Below are 7,198 nucleotides of genomic sequence, written 5' to 3'. Positions count from 1 at the left end.
CACGTAGTCCGGGAACTTTCCGGACAAACTGTGTACCAGCGGCCGACGGGACGGGAACGAAACTCATTTTAATGCCGCGGCTTTGTTTAGGCGTCGGCACGCACAAACGAGTGTGCAGTAGCGGTTAACACACCTACTGTGGCACAACAAGTACATGAGAATTTAATCTATGCGGTCTTTTTTTGATTGCGCAAATAAAATTAAACGTATCGTTTAGCGTGACACGTTAAGCGTCACCGTGCAGGGGGGAGGGGAGGGGCGGAATGAGAGAACACAGCTTTGAAAATAATATATCTGCGGAGAATCTTTTCCCGGAGAATTGTTTTTTGTTAAAAACATAAACAGTTTTATTGCAACAAAATTTTGTACGCGAGGATTGCGCTAAATTGCAATCCCGAAGAAAAATTTCTCGGCGATATACGCGTGACGCTTAAAAACATACACACTTTTATGTTATAAACTACAGTAATTATTTTAATAAATGAATATTGTTTGGAAAATTTGTGACGCTGTCTGCATGAAACTCTTGTTTTACGAAGCTGGTTCGAAGAAGTATAACTGCACGTAACTCAGTTCGCACGTGTTCGCGTAATTAATAACACATGTAAACACACACACACACACACCCACATGCACACACACAGTGTGGAAAACGAAGGAAAAGAGAAAAGCTTTCAGACGACGATAGTAGAGCGGTATCGACCGAAAAGTCCTCATAGACACGCACACATGCACAGATTGCGCACAGATGCACGCATACCACCGCGAAAGTCCATCAAAATTGCATAACTTGTTCTGTCAACATTTGAGACGTTTTTCCGATACGCGCTTGCTCACGTTCCCATTATTTCATGCGGCACCTGCACTTTATTGCCAAAATTTTCTCAGAGACTCAATATTTTATTTTTCGTCGCATCGGATCGGCATTGTGCGGTCGTAATATTACAATGTACAAAAAAAAAAAAAAAAAAAAAAAAAAAATTTTCTCCCTTCAGTTTTTACAATTCAGTTTGTTCGTATTTAAAAAAAAAAAAAAAAAAAAAAAATGCAAATCACTGCTATTCGATTTTAGAACAATTCGATTTTAGAACAATACACGTAATAAAGCTCTCTCGTGAGTTTTTCATCGAACCGACGACGTGCAGATATTAATCGTTCGCGAACGGACACGGGTCTCCCAGATTCTCAAAAATTGCAAACCGATATAAACTCTCTGATAAAAATTTTGTTCAACGTTTATATCTTTGAAACTACTAGAGATTTCGATTTTTTTATCAACGCGGAATTGTTCGAACTTTCGATGAAAAAAAAAAAAAACAAACAAACAAAATGGAAAAAATATATCGATTTTTCGCGGAGATATTCGATTGAATTCGCGCGGTCTCACAGACCCAGTTTGTAGGTCATTTTTCAGGTCCGTCCCCGGAAGGGTTAACCGTAAGGTTGATTAATTTTTTATTTAAAAAATTTCTTTTTTTAATTTTTAAATTTACGAACTCTGAACTTTCAAGGAAGACCCGGATCCATCGGTATTTCTTTGCATCCTTGTAGTTATTTTTCGTAATATTTAGAGAAGAAGGTAATTGTGTTGCGGCAATTCCGAAATCCTACAATGAGAAAGTCATTAAAGGAGCAAAGCGTTGCGGTATCGAGGAGAGTTTCTACCTCGTTCAAGATCGTGTGGCGATGTGACACACACACACACACACACACACCATTGTGGAGGGGAACGCAAAGTAGGTCCCACGTTAACAAGTAGTCGGTCTCAATTTAACACGCGACGTTTAAACGGCCAGGCCAGGGTGTGTCGGAAAGGAAACAGTTTATCGTCGAAACACAAAAGCGAGGGTATCCGATCAATGCGTCTCACTTCGCTTCGGTAAACCCGTCACGACTCGCCGACGTGACAGCTTCCCGATTTGATGGTCCCTTCTTTTTCTCTTTTTGCTGCGATCAGACGCGCGGGGGATCATCAATTAAGTCAAACGTAAACTTCAGAAAGCACTTCCGCTCAAACAACGATACCGCTTGATAGATCGCGCAATGTTTCTTTCGAATGCGCAATTACATTTTCATGCGGACAGCGTGCGCGTTTTAAATTTTTCGCGCGGGGTCGCGCGCTCAAAACTTTATTTTGTTGAAATACAAAGAGAAAATTATTCATTATACATATTTCTATTTTAATTATTCATTATGTGTTTCTATTTTAATTATTTTTTATACATACGCGTATTTGTTTAAATACCAAGATTTTTTTTACAAAGCGAAGGTTTTACTTATTTACATACTATTTTGTTTTTGTAAGTTTTTTTCTAAGTTGTCAAGAGTAGATAATTAATTAATTTTTTTTATATTCATTAAGGACAGATTGTTTTAAAATTTTTTAACAACGGAAACAACGAACAACATACATTTTTGAATTAAACAATAATGAAATTGTCCGAGTAAGCATTTTCATAGAAAACACAAAGTCAAACGTGTGTGCAACATTCCGCTTTGATTTCTCAATTTGACATCAAGTCGAGTTGTTACAATATAATGAGTGTGCCATCGCGCGCGCGCACCCACAAGTGATCACTCGTGAGAAGATCACGCGATAACTCACCACACGCTAGTAACTCATGCTGCACATCGTAACTAACGACATTGTCTGCCATATACATATTCGCGGTGTAAGCACGTGAACGGAAGAGAGTTTCCGCGAAAAGTCTTTGTACGCGTTTTCGCTCGTTTTCCTCCAAAACAGTTTTCAATAGTTTTGTTTTTTTTCTTTTTTTTTTTTACAGACACAAAAGTTTTCGACCATAGAGATTTTCACTCTCGCATTCCGTTTCGGTTTTTTTCTCTCAATTTTCTCTCCTCCAGTTTTTCGAATCGCGAATTCCAAAATCCTCAAATAGAATTTAAACGCGCGCGCAAAAACTTTTTTTTTTTTTGCGGCGACGGCGGCGGCGGCGGCGGCGGCGGCGTTTGTTATCCAAGCGTGACTGTCATTCTTGACATTTGCGAAATGCATTTACCACTTTTTATTATCCGCATTGTGTCTGCCCTTTTTATATATATATATATATATATGTATACATATACCATATATACATACAACCGTCAACTCTGACACGCACTGGTCCCGTCACACAGTGCCCGTCACATATACCATATCTTTATCTATACTTTTTCCAACTACAGCGTGGTAATTGGTGACCTATAATGTACTTGTGTTTGCAGGCTCGCAGCGCCAGCACAAGTAGCTTTAGAAGCCTAAGCCAGGTATATACCACAAGATAATAATCCAGATATAGTTGAGAGATTAGTGTTACTAGCTATTTAGCTAGATATATAGTCGATCACTTATTATTATTATTATTATTATTATTATTATTATTATTATTATTATTATTATATTACTTAATCATTTCTTTTTAGAAACATAGAAACCATTTGCTCATGCGTAGAGGCGTAGAGCAAATTTCGCACGCATATTTCGCTAGAAAAGATGAGAAAAAAAAAAAAACCGCAAATTTTCGCAAAGCGTTACATACGTACATACGTGTGTATCTTGAAAATTTTCCCTCAAGTTTCGCCCTTTGTGGTTCGCCGTAATTGGATTACGACGTCAGAACCGAGAGATACCTTATCGCGCGAATCCTCTCCTCTTTTTTCCTTCCCGTGTTCTATTTTTTTTTTTTTTTGCGTCCGTGGATGCGCGCGTTATACATATACGTTACGAAAAGAGAAGATCCCGGTATGATTTCTCTCTTACGACGTCATAATCCGATGTGACTGCCGCAGCGAACGAGCACCCGAGTCTTCGGGTAATCTCTTTTCGCGGGGCCTCGCGATTTGCTGCAACGCTCTCTCGCTCCGATAACGTCGAGAAAACGACGATCTTATTTCAAGACTTCGCTCTCCGCTCACCGTGAAATTTCGGTCTCTCTCTCTCTCTCTCTCTCTCTCGCGAGACTAGAGATCGCACGTACATACATCTCGCCACAAGCGCTTTTTTCGCGTGTGTCACTTCGCTCTCGGCGTTTATCTACGGAGAATATAATTTTGTATTTGCAATAACAAACACGGCGCGCCCATATCTCGACGATACCTATACTCATGCATGCCGTACGCAGCTTTTGGCAAGCGACACAAACACTGGTCGTATTAATTGTGAACGAGAATTTCGAGAATGAGAAAGTAGAGCCGCTGCTATTGCTCCACGAGCCACGCATGCCACGCATCTTCTTCTTCTTCTTCTTCCGGTCGATTTTGCCAAACAACAAAAATGCGAACGCGTAGAGATGCATGCTTATCTAGCACTTTTTTGGTCGTCTCGTTTTCCGCTGCGGAAAAAAGTTTTCGCAGAGAACAAAAAAAAAAAAAAAAAAAAAAACGGAAGCCAGTAAGTACATCCACGAATGAGGAGATTCCAGAAGAAGGGTAATAGACCGACGCAATTATATATGCGGAAATATGCCGCGGGGAGAAAAGAGAGGAGAGCGGGAAAAATTTTGTGTTGGGGAGAAAAAACTACTTTTTTTTCTCTCTCTCTCTCTCTCTCTCTCACTCTGTTCTCGTTTTGCGCGCGATGATGTCGAGAAGCCCGCTAATGAGCGGCGTTTATGCGACTCGGTCTCTCGTTAGAACCGCGTGACATTTTTTTCAACACACACACACACACACACTTTCGTGTATCATCGTTCTAATTATTCAGCCCTTTTTTTTATCTCGATCGACACCTTTCCTTTTGTGTTATATACCTAAAGTTTTATCGCGCTCTTGGCATGCCACACAATTCTACTTTGCAACAACTTTTTGTATGCACAATTACAATCTACACACACGGCGCGAGTATGACGTATGTATGTTTGTATGTGTGTGTGTTCGTGCGTGCGTGTGAGTGCGCGTGGCACTCGCGAACGTGCCGCGAGTTCGTTTCGAGTGAAACGAAAAATCGCGCATATTTCAGAAAGAGCGTAATATCAACACTCGATCGGATCGATTAATTGGCGAGGGAAAAAACTGTGCGAAAGTTTGTACGTAATTCGAGCCTGGGCGTAAAAAAAAAAAAAAAAAGAGCTGTAAGTGCTAAGAGTAAAGGGTTCGAGAAACGTAAATATGAAATAATATTCGTATAAATCTCGAAAGAAAAAAAGAACGGAGAGAAAGAAAATATTCGTGCGTGCGCGTTTGTCGAAAAAATTAATTTCGCGATGCTTGCATCTTTTTTATTTTTCAAATTAATTTCGCGACTTCTTCGTGTTTAAATTGTCAATTAATGGACCGGTGTCGGAATACCGTAAAACATCGGAGATTTAGATCGTGTTTCCGTATAGCCCCGGGTATGAAATTACACAGATTATTTTTTAATGAATAAGCGGGAAGAAAAACGGTTTTTAGAAAATTTGAAAAATGCGACACGGAGGAAAGCAAACAGAGAGAGAATTGTAACGAGCGCGGCGCCGACATAATACGAGCGATTAAAGTCTAATGCTAATGACGACCGCGCAAAATGACGGCGATTGTCTGCTCGATTACATTTCTACTGAATTGTTTCACGATTGATGAATCATATTAGCTTCTCTCTTCTGAAAGAGCGCTCAAAAACGTTTTCTGCGCGCGCGCGCGCGCGCGTTTTCATTTTTCCGCGCGATTATCGCGTAAATATCGTAAAACCACGACGAAGGTCAAGGACTGTTTTTCGAGAAAGGTTCGGAAAGAACGCGTCGCGGAAAAATGGTTTGCTGGTGGTTGTTTTTGCGAGTTCGAACGTAAATTATTCTTGTATTTCGTATAAAGTGCGCGCTCGTAAAATACGGAAAAGCGGAACAAAGGAAATTTTCCGGATTAATACTGGCGAGATTTAACGGCGGATAATTCCCAAAGGGTATATCTCTGGATTTTATAGTAGTAACGATTTAAATACAGTTGAAAATCCCTCTCGGATGAATAATTGTGTTACCGCGCTCTCTCTTCTTACCGAGTAACAGTTTCCGTTACTCGGTAGCTTATGTGCGTTTTAAAGCGCGCGTTTTAAGTTGCGCGACGCGAAGCGAACGAGGAGGGGGAGAGGAAAGTTAATGCCGCGCAAAATTTATAGCGCGGAGTTTTTTCGCGCTTTTAGTCGCGACCTATATATATATATATATATATATTGCGCTTATTAAGCCAGAAGTGGCTAATTTTTTTTCCGCAACGATCTAATATTCCGTTTACCGGCTGGTTTCGTTCGTGATTTTTAAAGCAAGAAAATTGCGGAACACGAAAGCGGATCGAGAGATTTTATCGCGACTGTTGTTTGCGCCTCGATCGAGTCTCCGTGAAAATTGTTTTTGATGTATTTATTTTTATTTGTTGTTATTTACATATACGATTCAATTACGGCCACAATTTAACAAATACTTATCGGCTGTCTCGAGTGACCCAGCCGTCGCCAACGACAAAGGGTTAAAAGGCTTAGCTTCGCGGGGCGCATCGACCGATACGTAATTTTGGCGCGCCCTTAATTCCCTTCTGCTGGCAAAGATTAATCGTTCGGTTTATGAGGACAAACGGGAAACCGTCACGGAACGAGGCTCGAGACAGCCGCGGAGGAGTGTTACTCGTGTTTAGCAGCGTTGTGTGTATGGTCTGGAATCGAGAATAAGGATCGATGCCTTTGACTACGTCCCGAAGCAGACTGCGTTACTTGATTTAATTATTAATCAACCGGTTCTAGATCTTGTGCGATAGGGCAGTGACACGTTTCAAGGGCGCGTGTCTCTTACGTGTACAATCATTTCTGCGTGTTAAGTTATCGATCGATTGACTTATTGATTGATCAAACAATCGATACACGAATCGTCATGATTTTTTTTGCGTTCTACGACGCAAACGAAGGCGCAAAAATTCTCAGCACATTTCTCAAAGGTTTCGGAGGGAAAACGCGAGTAGTCGAGACGAAGATCCGAACGAAGTATTTCACTTGCATTTCTGCACAATTCACGCAATTGTTCTCTTACACGATAATTTCTAAACTAAATGTTAAATAATTTCTAACTAAACGAAGCATAGAAGAATAGGTATCGTCGATATTTCGCGATTATTCTTATATCGGATTAGTCACATTTCTCGTGACATACACAGTTTGTCCGGAAAGTTCCCGGACTACGTGAATTAAAAATCGAAAATGAAAGATATGGTTTATTAAACAAGTTTACACTTCAAGGTA

At 40.3% G+C, this 7,198-nt stretch overlaps 1 long non-coding RNA gene across 1 annotated transcript in view; it reads left to right on the top strand.

Annotated features, from left to right (window-relative positions):
* LOC109852605 overlaps positions 1-7,198 on the top strand; it is a 16,764-nt gene that overhangs the window by 3,074 nt on the left and 6,492 nt on the right. The window contains exon 2 of the long non-coding RNA XR_002250015.1: positions 3,226-3,267. This is a non-coding gene — a long non-coding RNA (uncharacterized LOC109852605). The remainder of the gene's footprint in view (positions 1-3,225; positions 3,268-7,198) is intronic.

Source organism: Pseudomyrmex gracilis, unplaced genomic scaffold (genome assembly GCF_002006095.1).
Source record: "Pseudomyrmex gracilis isolate BER0280 unplaced genomic scaffold, ASM200609v1 scaffold_31, whole genome shotgun sequence".
Classification (NCBI taxonomy): domain Eukaryota; kingdom Metazoa; phylum Arthropoda; class Insecta; order Hymenoptera; family Formicidae; genus Pseudomyrmex; species Pseudomyrmex gracilis.
This window is presented reverse-complemented; position numbering and strand designations above follow the sequence as displayed.